Source organism: Sapajus apella, unplaced genomic scaffold, assembly GCF_009761245.1.
Source record: "Sapajus apella isolate SASKATOON/1434 unplaced genomic scaffold, GSC_monkey_1.0 scaffold5, whole genome shotgun sequence".
Classification (NCBI taxonomy): domain Eukaryota; kingdom Metazoa; phylum Chordata; class Mammalia; order Primates; family Cebidae; genus Sapajus; species Sapajus apella.
The window spans coordinates 30,395,042-30,408,194 of NW_022436945.1; the positions used below are offsets into that span (position 1 = coordinate 30,395,042).

The 13,153-nt window shown below is 37.7% G+C and overlaps 1 protein-coding gene across 8 annotated transcripts in view; it reads right to left on the reverse strand.

Annotated features, from left to right (window-relative positions):
• Positions 1–13,153, reverse strand: part of APBB2 (amyloid beta precursor protein binding family B member 2) — a 399,910-nt gene that overhangs the window by 325,583 nt on the left and 61,174 nt on the right. For all 8 annotated transcript variants that reach the window (XM_032274019.1, XM_032274016.1, XM_032274022.1 and 5 more), the window contains exon 2: positions 10,022–10,177. The gene's annotated coding sequence lies outside the window, so the exon portion shown is untranslated. The remainder of the gene's footprint in view (positions 1–10,021; positions 10,178–13,153) is intronic.

The following is a 13,153-nucleotide window of genomic DNA, read 5'->3' on the forward strand; positions in this document are numbered from 1 at the left end:
GTGGCTCCATCATTGCTCACTATAATCTTGACCTCCTGGGCTTAAGCGGTCGTCCACCTCAGCCTCTTGAGTGGCTAGGTTTATAGATATGTGCCATTATACCTGACTATTTTTATTTTATTTTATTTTTTGTAAAGATAGGTTCTCTCTATGTTGTCCAGGCTGGTATAGAACTCCTGGCCTCAAGTGATCCCCCTCCTGCCTCAGCCCCAGAAAGGGCTGGGATTACAGGTGTGAGCCATCGTGCCCAGCCAGGACAAACTTTTTAAACATTCCCTGCATTTCTCTTTCTACCTCTAAGGGTCTAATGAGATGTTTTCTCAGGCAAAAATGCTTGAAAATCCACAAAATGCCACTTTTCCAAATTAACCTATATTCAAATTAACTAACCTCCTTGAAAATGTCAAAGCATTCTATTCATACATTATGTTTAGGATTTTATTATCTTATTACTTATAATAATAATAAAAATATATAAAGAAAGATACATATAGAGAGAGTTTGCTCTGCATGAACCACTTCATGGGCAGTGCTTTGATTTAAACAACTATATCAAGGAGTTTCTGAATATCTGGATTCAAGTTTAAATTAGTAGATGTAAGACTTGAACAAAAATTGATCTCTCCAATCCTGAGCTTCTCTAAAACTGGGTAACACTGTCTCTCTCAAAGGACTGTTGTGAGGATGAAATGAAGTCTGCCCCGTCCCCTCGCTCCACCCCCATAAGATACTGACAAAGTGCTTAGTACTTAGCAAACCGCACATGCAACCTCTCTCACTTGGAATTTTAACTGATTTGCACTGAAATAACACAAATTCAACATTCCTTATCACTCATATGTTAATGTATGCCCAAGACTAGTGGTCATTTTCAATCCTATCTTAGAATAATTCTATTTTAGAATAGTCAAGGATCTAAAGTCGTGATTGGAACTCCAGACTTTTTACTTCTGAGAGAATTCATTCCTGAAGTCACTAATTACTGTCTTACTTTTCATAGACTCTGTGACACTTTAACCAGCCACCAGAAAAAGGCCACAGCAGTAACAAATTAACTATATTCTTGAGCCCTCAAAAAAATATCACCCTTATGAGAACAAGCACAGCATAGTTACTATGATTCTAAAAGCTGTCCTCAAAGGGCCTCAGATGCATGATGATTACATTGAAAACTATTTTCTTTCATCCTTACAGAGAGTACACTAGCAAACTGCAAACAAAGATTTTTTATGCAAGCCAGACCAATGTTGATACTTGGTTTTTCATAAATTGTTAGGTGCTTTTACATAGACACTATCCAAACTAGTAGACTATTTTGGTTTATGAATGAAACCAAGGATCAATGCTCATTTGAGTAGATAATAATCAATTTGGAAATTTCAGAAACTTTGAATAGTTATCATGTCATTCGTATAGATCTTATTTGAATAATATAATCAAATTAAATATTTTATGCATCACAGATTATGAAACAGAAAGTACTGTTTGTTCTTGTATCAGTAATTACAGTAAAATAAATAACTGTAGGTCACTCACATATGGTATCTTTGAAAGCTTTTAAAGGAAACCCATACTTCATAGATTATTTAACATAAAAAAGACAAGTAAAGTATTAAAAGATATATTATTCCAAACTCCGTTAATGTATTTATCATAAACATCCTCATTATAGATGTATACTAAATTGTGGTTGTACTAAAGAAGCAAGTTCCAGGCATTCTTTTCTTTTTGAGACAGGACCTGGGTCTTACTATGTTGCCCAGGCTGTTCTCAAGCTCCTGGGCTCAAGCAATTCTCTTGCCTCAGCCTCCTGAACAGCTGGGAGTATAGACACATGCCACCACACCCAGTCCCCAGACACTCTCTTCATTCTGGTGTTGACTCAGTGAATATAACTAGGTTGATCTGATTTTGCTTCATCTGCAACAAATGATCATAAACAGGCCAAAGCCTTCATGAATGTAATTGTACCACAACTTAAACTTCAGTGGTTCAGTCATTCTGAATCCCAACTTCAGTTGGCAAAAGGCTCTACTCAAAGTAAACGACGGTTAAGAGGTTACCCTCACCCAGCCATATTTTGATTCAGTTCTCAAAACAAAACAAGAACAAGAAGACCATATCTACACTCCTCATGGAGTCATTCTGTGAATAGGTCACAAAGATGTTAAAAGGGGCAACAGAGAGAAAGAAAAGATTTAAAGAAGTAACTGGGTTAAAAGTTTCATAACACCTATTTCCAGGGACCTAGAGTTATAAATGAAAGCTTGCCTATGGCTTTGACTTTAAATGAACAATAAAAAGAATAATTCCACATTGCTCTATAGATATGGTTTTAGGAAATAATATTATCAGCCAAAGGACTTCCCAGGAAAGTAAAAGGGCCAGGTAACACACATGTCAGTTGCCATCAAGCTGGTCTACCCAGGTTGAAATGAGAAGATTACAAAGAAAGCAGGAAGCCGATAAGCCATCCTGAGAACTAAGCCATCCTGAGAACTGAGCCCTCCGGGAACTAGGAGGCATAGCTTGACCTACTAACGGCACTGCAGAAAACAGGTTCCAAATCTAATAGTGTGACTGTAATCTCCAATTAAAGCCCAGCAGCAATAGCTCAGCTATATACCAGAGAAAGGAAACATCTCTGCATTTCGCCAAGACTACATTTAGATTTTTTTCACATTAAAAATAAGTCATGTCCTAAACAAAATTATGATTTTATAAGAAAACAAGACAAAATAGTCAACTAGATTCCAAACATCACAATAAAGCACTGACTTTTAAAAAATTTCCTTTTCAATGTTTATGTATTCATAACATAGTTATAACTAAATAAAATATACAAATTTGCAATCTTCACATTTCTAATATAATTATTTTAATGTCTTCACAGTTAGCTATTGAGAATCATACTAATACAAAGATAAAAACAGAATAGGTAAATATAAAAATACAGCCAGCATTTTATGTTATGACAAATGTCCAACTTTCATAACACACATAGAATTATACTATGTTACCATACCCACACAAGAGATTTTAATTCATAGGTTTTCTATTTAGTAAAATAATAGTTTTGTGATATAAGACCCAATTCATGTCAACATTAATGAAAATACTTGAAATAATATGCCAGCCTTGTAAATCCTTTATTTAGTAGTTACTGGCAATGATTAAGACAGAGATAATGAAAAACTTAATGTGTTTTATTCAAATGCAGAACAGGCATAAAAATGATTACCACTTTTATGAAAAACAAAGCACTTCTTAAAGTCATATATATAGTAATCTGGAAAATGCATCTTGATTGATTCCACATAGTCATCTACCACATTAGATTTCTATAATTATCCCAAAGAGAAATCACCAAATACTAGTACTTCTAACAGACTGACTCATAAAGAACAGAGAGGAAAAGTAGGAAAGGTACAACAGAATTTTTTAAACGGAGACATTGCATCTGAAGTCCAATTCTTAAACTAATTTTTTTCATAGAAAAATTGCATTGCAAAAACCTAAGTACAGTGTGGTACTAGCAAAAGGATAGATGGTAAACCAAAGGAACAGAATTGAGAGTACAGAAAGAAAGCCCTTACATTTCTGGTCAATTGATTTGCTACAAAAAAAGTCAAGTCAGTGGGTAAAGATTAGTCTTTTCTGCAAATGGTGCTGGGACCTATATGCAAAAAAAAATTAAAATAAAAAATAAATAAACCAAATAAAATAAACATAGACCCAAACCTCACACCATACACAAAAATTGACCCCAAATAAATCAAAGATCAAAATGTAAAGGGTAAAACAATAAAGTTTTAGAAAGAGGCCGGGCATGTAGAGACAAGCAGATCACAAGGTCAGGAGATCGAGATCATCCTGGCTAACACGGGAAAATCTCATCTCTACTAAAAATACAAAAAATTAGCCGGGCATGATGTCAGGTGCCTGTATTCCCAGCTACTTGGGAGGCTGAGGCAGGAGAATCGCTTGAATCAAGGAAGTGGAGGTTGCTGTGACCCGAGATCACGCCACTGTACTCCAGCCTGGTGACAGAGTAAGACTCCATCTCAAAAAAAAAAAAAAAAAAAAAAAGTTTTAGAAACAGAAACTTTTCAAGAGCTTTGATTCACTAATGAGTTTTTAGAAACATCAAAATCTTGAGCTTTGAAAGAAAAATAATGATAAACTGAACTTTGTTACAATTAAAAACTTCTAAGCACCAAACAGCACCATAAAGAAAGTTTATAAACACACAGTTTCCCATATTGATGCAATTTATCAATAATTAAAATTTACAGTATTTCACTGTTGGAGGGAAAGACACCATTAAACAACTAGAGCCTAGAAGAAAATATGTGGAAATCATATATCCAATAAAGGGCTTATGTCCAACTATATACAAAGAGAGACAAATAACCCAATATAAAAATGGGCAAATCTACAAAGAACTTAAACAGATTTACAAGAAAAAAATAAACAACCCCATCAAAAAGTGGGCAAAGGATATGAACAGATACTTCTCGAAAGAAGACATTTATACAGCTAACAAATATATGAAGAAAAGTTCATCATCACTGGTCATTAGAGAAATGCAAATCAAACCCACATTGAGATACCATCTCACGCCAGTTAGAATGGAGATCATTAAAAAGTCAGAAAACAACAGATGCTAGAGAGGATGTGGAGAAATAGAAATACTTTTACATGGTTGGTGGGAGTGTAAATTAGTTCAACCATTGTGGCAATACCGCAAGGATCTAGAACTAGGAATACCATTTGACCAGCAATCCCATTCCTGGGTATATACCCAAAGGATTATAAATCATTCTACTATAAAGATACATGCATACGTATCTTTATTGCCACACTGTTCACAATAAGAAAGACTTGGAACCAACCCAAATGTACATCAATGATAGACTGGATAAAGAAAATGTGGCACATATACACTATGGAATACTATAAGGCCATAAAAAAGGATGAGTTCATGTTGTTTGCAGAGATGGGGATGAAGCTGGAAACTACCATTCTCAGCAAACTAATACAAGAACAGAAAACCAAATACCGCATGTTCTCACTCCTAAGTGGGAATTGAACAATGAGAACACATGGACACGGTGGGGGGAATATCACACACCACTGGGGCCCGTCAGGGGTGGAGGGCTAGGAGAGAGGTAGCATTAGGAGAAATACCTAATGTAAATGATGGGTTGATGGGTGCAGCAAACCACCATGGCACGTGTATACCTAAGTAACAAACCTGCACATTCTGCATATGTACTCCAGAACTTAAAGTAATAATCATAAAAAAAGTGATCATCTGTCCAAAAAAGATATAGGAGTGACTAAGAAGCTCAATGGCTGAATGAACAAGTCAACTACAGGAGGGACAAATTTCATCTTTATCATCTTTTGTTCTTATCAAAAAGCTACGTGACAGAATGATTTCACTGGAAACTGTAAAGCACCTAACTTTGTATTTCTCACATCACAGTCAAGTTTTCAAATCACTGCAAAAATAAATAATACAACATACAGATTGGATAAGAAATAAAACTGTATCTTCAGACGACACAATCTGGTATATAGAAAATACTAGGAAAGTCATACACATAAAAAACTATCAGTGTTGATAAACAGGTTCAACATGGTTGCAGGAAACAAGATCATTATACAGAAACCAATGCATTTCTATACATGAGCTACAAATACTTTGAAAATAATTACTTTCTTGATTTATAAAGGCATCAAAAAGAAAACAAATTACTTAGGAATAAATTTAACATGGAAGTATTAGACTTGTACCCTAAAAGCAATAAAACACTGTTGAAAGAAATTAAAGAAGACTGAAAGAAAACGAAACATATCCCATGTTCATGTATCAAAGCTCTTAATACTGACCTAGAAAGTCAACATAACCCCTATCAAAAGGCTGGTTCAACATTCAAAAATCAATTAATATCACCCATCCTATGAATAAGCTAAAGAAGAAAATCATGATCATATGAATAGTTGCAGAAAAAGCACCTGACAAAATCCAACACTCTTTCATAATAAAAAGTCTCAGCAAACTAGAAATAGAGGGGAAATTTGTCAACTTGATAAAGAACATTTACAAAAAACCTAGAGCTAACATCATATGTAATGGTGAGAAACTCAAATGAGTTAAAAACTTATCCACATAAAAACCTGCACATGAATGTTTCCAGCAGCATTATTCACAACTGCCAAAACTTGGAAGCAACCAAGATATCCTTCCATAGGTGAATGGATAAACGGTGGAACAACCATATAATGGAATATTATTCAGTGCTTTAAAAAAAAGTAAACTATCAATTCATGAGAAGACATGGAGGAATCTTGAATGCACATTGGTAAGTGAAAAAGCCAATCTAAAAAGTCTACCTATTGTGTAATTCTAACTATACGGCATTGTGGAAAAAGCAAAACTCTGAGGACAGTAAAAAAGATGAGCAGTTGTGATAGAATATTGTTTGCTAGGAAGAAAAGAAAAAAAAAAAGAAAAAAAAAAAAAAAAAAAAGAAAAAAAAAAAAAGACAGGGATTAGACAAGGAGAAAGAGGTGGGGGAGAATGTGGGAGTTTTTTTTTTTTTTTTTTTTTTTTAATAGAGTTTCACTGTGTCCCCAGGCTGGACTGCAGTGGCACGATCTCAGTTCACTGCAACCTCTACCTCCTGGGTTCAAGCAGTTCTCCTGCCTCAGCCTCCCGAGTAGCTGGGACTACAGGCACAGGCCACCATGCCCAGCTAATTTTTGTATTTTTAGTAGAGACAGGGTTTCACCATATTGGTCAGGCTGGTCTCGTCTCTTGCCTCGGCCTTCCAAAGTGTTGGGATTATAGGTATGAGCTACTGCACCTGGCCAAACGTGGGATTCTTTTCTGCCCGTGAAACTATTTTGTATGATACTGTAATGGAAATACAAATTACATATTTATGAAAGCTCACAGAGCATATAAGACAAAGAGTGAACCTAATATAAACTATAGATTTTAGTAATGATAATATATCAATATTGGCTCATCAATTATAATAAATACACCACACTAGTGCAAGATATTAATAATATAGGAACTGGCAGTTATATGGAAACTCTACTTTCTGCACAAATTTTCTGTAACATAAATTTCCCCAAAACAAAATGTAATTACAAAAAATAATAATGAAAACTCTATCATTAAAAAGAGGAAATAAGTCTTTAAATTCATTTAATTATCCATAGAACAGAAAGCTGACTGAGGTTCTGGTGAGAACAGCAGCTGTTGCCTTGTCATGTTAAAATTAACTCCAGACGGCTTTCTGATAACCTCTCATTTGGCTAGGCCTTAAACAATTGTATTCAGAGTAAATAAACAAGATTCTACTACTACCAACCTCTGAAATTATCTTCCTTATCTGCAATTTACTTAACTATAGGCTCTGGAAAGCTTTCCCTTCTGTTAGACTCAAAAAGCAAGTAATTGAATTAAATCTATTTTTTTAAATGTTCCTAAAGACTTAATCCTTTTTCTCCCATGTTAAATAATTGCCCACTCTGCTAGTCTACCACCCAACAGAATTCCTAATTCCATCTCTGTTCCCATAAAACTTTGTTCTTATCTCTAGAGATAAATTGTCACACTGCTTATTAGCCATGTGAATACTTATCTGGCCTATCCCCTACACCAGGAGTCCCTGGTACCAGTCCATGGCCTGTTAGGAACCAGGCTGCACAACAGGAGCTGAGCAGTGGGCTAGTGAGCAAAGTTTCATTTGTATTTACAGCCACTCCCCATCACTCACGTTACCTCCTGAGCTCCCACTCCCAACAAATGAGTGGCTGCGTTAGATTTTCATACAAGCACAGACACTACCATGAACTGCACATGTAAGGTATCTAGGTTGCACACTTCCTATGAGAATCTAATGCTTCATTATCCATCACTGTTTCCCATCATCCCCAGATGGGACCATCTAGTTGCAGGAAAACAAGCTCAGGGCTCCCCCTGATTCTACATTATAGTAAGTTGAAAAATTATTTCATTATAGAAAACAATGTAGTAATAATAGAAATAAATGTAATGTGCTTGAATCATCCTGAAACCATCTCCCCACACCCCACCCACCATTTGGAAAAATTGTCTTCCACAAAATTAGGCCCTCATGCCAAAAAAAGTTGCAGACTGCTACCCTACACCATGAGTCCCTAAAGACAGGGACTATGCCACAGTCATTTTACACTAAGACCTCACTCCTATAAGGCAGCACCAATTAGGATATTTTGGATGTAAAAGACAGACACCTAACTCGGATTCACCAGCTATCCTGCCAGGAAAGGGAAACAGGAGATGCTGGGTTTAGGCACTGCTGAATTGTGGACAAAAGTGAGTGAGTGAGTGAGTGAGTGAGTGAGTGAGTGAGTGAGTGTGTGTGTGTGTGTGTGTCCGTCCCTTCACTTCTCTTCCTCCCAATCTCTTTTCCTCCATCTCCCTGCTTTGATTTCTCCTGTGTTGTCATTTTCAGTAAGGTTTTCCCTAAGACATAGTAAAAACTGCCACTAGCAGCTCCAGCTTAACAAACTCCCAAAAGGCAAAACCGCTTCAATAGTTGCAATGAGAGTACTAGGGCCTCTCCATAGACAGGTGTGACCCTTACTGGCTGTATTAGTCCATTTTCACACTGCTGATAAAGATATACCTGAGACTGGGCATTTTACACAAGAAAGAGGTTCAATGGACTTACAGTTCTGTGTGGCTGAGGCAGCCTCACAATCATGGTGGAAGGCAAGGAGGAGCTAGTCAGGTCTTGCATGGATGGCAGCAGGCAAAAAAAGAGAGAGTTTGTGCAGGGAAACTCGCATTTTTAAAACCATCGGATCTCATGAGACTTATTCCCTATCACAAGAACAGCGCAGGAAAAATCCACCCCCATAATTCAATCACTTCCCACCGGGCTCCTCCCATGACATGTGGGAATTGTGAGAATTAAATTCAAGATGAGATTTGGGTGGGGACACAGCCAAACCATATCACTGGCCATGCTTATGTTACATGTCCATAACTGAGTCAGCAGGGTCACCTCCTCTAACTACACAGGGTGAAAATGAGGCAAGGGCAATTGCCCAGGGAAAATCTGGATGATTTATTAAAAGATAGAGGAAGGATGCAGGGTGGACAAAGTCAACCTTCACTACTTCACAGATTCTGACAGACTGCTTATGTAGAAAGCTGACTTACCCACTAAATGTCCAATAGAAATGGTCTGCAATGTCTGTCCCTGTACAATATATGTTTTCAAAATGAATTATATTCACTTTTCTGCTTCATATGGGGTTATCCATGCTGTTTCATTCTCCTGGCCCACAGTGAGGCTATTTTGCATTTATTTAAACACCTATGTTTTTCAGGACATTTCTCCTCCCCTGTCACACGTAAGTATCTTAATGCCAAATGCACACACTGCAGAAAATGAATGTGTTGGTGACTTTTGTTTGGGGAAAGATAAGAGTATATAAAATCTGGCCAAGCAGACCAGAAGCTCACAGCCAGAATTACCCCAACAGAAATGGCAGGTCTCCATGCCCCACACTTCAAAGTGTGAAAACACAAATGAATGCAAGTCTTTGAAAGTACAAATGCAACTCCAGGAAGCTGGATGCATGCAAAATAAAGCTTTCTCTCCAAAATAAAGCCAAGATAATTGAGGTTGGTATAGGTGGCTTCTGGTTGTGGCTTCTTTCAATATTTCTGCCAAGGTTCTCCTCTCTTCTCTGAGAGAGGAGAGGAAGATGTGGAGGAGGATGGGACAGAGGAAAGGAAAAAGGAAAGGAGGAAAAGGAAGACAACATTACACTATACACAAAAGGCTGTCAGACTATATTTGCAATTTACACAATGCTGGGACTCTCACAATAACTGAAAATAATCATTTGGGGTGGGTCTCCACAATGCGCATGGAAGGAACAAAACAACTTTTCCCTATCCAGCCCAATCCACTTTATCCAGCCTCTCTTATCTTATACCAACCTGATTTTGCTTAAATTATTGTCGGCCTCAGCTTTTCACAGGAGCTTTCTTTTATGGATTTTCCATCCAGCAAATGTTTCTGTTCCACGGCTGGGCAGATCTAACCACAGCATGCTTGGCTACAGACCGCAGCAGCTCGCCCACAGCAAATCCAACCTGGGGGGGCAAAGGCCAGAAGCCATTATAAGGACTCAAAGTCACCAACTTTCTCTCTCTCAAGGGCACATATTTGGCATGATAACCTCAAACATCTTCCAAACATTCAAAATCATTAATGAACACAGACCACAGCTTACAAGGTATCCTAAAGACAAGTGTGGGCTATTCTGAGGGGAGGATTAAAGTATTTAATTATTTATTGAAAAGGTTTGGCCTAGTGATTATGCTCTGTTTGTGGAAAACTGAAAAGCCAGATGTTTTAATTGACCATGGAAAACACAAGCTACAACTAAAATTTCATGAACACACTGATCTGCCCCGTGGAAAACCACAGGAATGTTCTGGCAGGGTTCAGTCTGAATTCTTGGGACACAGAGGGCTGGAATCATTCCCCTTAGGAACTCAAACAGAAAATTAACTTGCTCAATATGCTTTAAAAAGTAAAGTGAAACCCAGATTTAATCTCAAATATAAAACATTTCAGGACTTCAAAGGGTACCACAAAAAGACACAGAAGTGGGGGCTATGAGAAAATTCTAATGTGGTTCAGGATTTAGAATATATTTACATTGCAACGTGAGGGTGTAACAGAAAATATTAAAGGTTACATAATCCAAAGCGGAAATGAATAATCTTTCATTTCCTAATAGAGGAAATTATATACGAAACCAATATTCAACAAGTAAATCATAAATATTATCAAATGTATAATATGACTGGGCAAAAGGAATTCCTTAACTATCCTACTGCCAAACATGTGGCCTAGCCCACAGGTACTACCATGCTTTAGCCAGAGGAATCGGGGCTTCCAGAAAACCAGTGTTGACATAACTTATGCTCACTGGTGGTGCAGCTAGCAATTCTGGCACAGAAAACTCAATCAGGGAATCGTATGCAAGCAATTAGTGAATAATAAGCGCTAACAGATTAAGAAGTCTTCATTTGTTAATAATAGTAAGTTATGACAACATCTATATATGCCAAATATTGAAAGCCTATTCAAGAGGGGACAGGAGAAATGTTATTTTCAGATACAGGGTCCACAGTTCTATTTCTGTAAGTCAAAACAGTCCTCGTCACAAGTGTGCCAAGCATAATATTACATTAATCTCTACCTTCAGTTGAAACCTCAGTCCCAAAAATCATCTCAAAAGGAACATAGCAGAAAAAAAGCAAGATATCAAATTATATGTGTATGGTATGATCCCAATGTTGTTCTACAAGTTGAGTGCATATAATCTAAAGACACCTAAGAGTGAACAACAGCACTTCTGAGTTATGGAATGGGAAGCTATTTGTATTTTCTTTTTGGTGTTTTCTAAATTTTCTACAATTAACATGTATTGCGTGTAGAATTAGAGTATTTATAAATAAGGGGTTTCTTTTAAGACTGCAGGAATACAAATCAGAAATGGGGTATCTATTGCTGCATTAGCCCAATCCTTGGTCTGCCTCTTATCTGAACAGTTAATAAATGAAGAAATACTTGTCTGATCACTGAAGTTCTTAATTTAGATGTTCAAAACCCAAGTATCCAGTAACACTTGCAGTTATGAAAAACACTTTCCTAGAAATAAAAAATTATTTTTTACTCTGCAAACTTGCCACGACAGAGAACCAGTTATTTCCCTCCCTTATCTATCACATCCTGGGCAGCGGTGGCTTACGGCTGAGGGAGGCTGAGACCAGAGGATCATTTAAGCCCAGGCATTCAAGACCAGACTCAGCAACAAAGAGGGACCTTGTCTCTACAAAAATTTTAAAAAATCAGCCGGGCACACACCTGTGGCCCCAGCTATTTAGGAGGCTTAGGTGGGAAGATCACTGCAGCATGGGAAGTCAAGGCTGCAGTGAGCCATGATCACGTCACCATATTCCAGTGTGGGAGACAGAGTGAGACCTTGTCTCAAATACATAAATAAATTAAATCAATAAAGAAAAGATTACCTCCTGGTGTTACCTACTCACAGGAGCAGGGCCCTTAATGACCCCTGCCACACTCATTTCTGCTGCTCTTAGCATCCTGAAAAACACAAGACACAGTGGCGGAATCTTTACACTAGGGGCCTTGGCAACCCATTGCTCCAAGAAGCCTGTGCCCAGAGAGGTAAAATCTTTCCCTTAGCCACACAGCCAGCAAAGCAGGAATGAGATTCCAGATCATTTGCCTCCATTTTGACCAAGTGCTCTTTCTACCACTATGACATTTTAGCACACACTCTTGGAAATAAAATTTGTACAAATCACGTGCAGGTATTAAATTCATACCTGCAAAACCAGCAGAACAAGACAGAAATTCATTCTACCAGAAATGAAATGCATGCAGGAGAAAAAGTGAAGACTCAATCCTAGGCTAAAAAAGGCACAGCTCTGCCCAGAACATGTTCAACTGAAGAAACAATGAGTGCACTGTGCTTGGGCAGCAGGTGTCCTGAACAGAAACTGCCTATCATACCGAAAGCTTTCTGGTCCTAGGACTGGCCCTGTTGATAACACTACAGTCCCACTGCTCAAAGAAGAACAAAAGGCTTTCAACAAGATAAAACTACACCTGCACCACCACCTGTGAGAGACAGGAAAGATGCATGCACACCAGTGTTAGAAATAATAAGTGTCTGAAGGCATCAAGTCCGGCCTTTTACTTCCAAAATGACCCAAGTCTTAAGGGAAAGACATTAGTGGTCTCAAAAATTAAGAGATGCCAGACACGGTGACTCATAACCTGTAATTCCAGCACTTTGAGAGGCTGAGGCAAGACGATTGCTTGAGCCCAGGAGTTTGAAAACAGCCTGGGAAACATAGTAAGATCCTATCTCTACAAAAAATTTTTAAAATTAGACTGGTCACGGTGGCTCAGACTTGTAATCCCAGCACTTTGGGAGGCTGAGGCAGGCAGATAACTTGAGGCCAGGAGTTCAAGACCAGCCTGGCCAACATGGCAAAACCCTGTCTCTACTAAAAATACAAAAATTA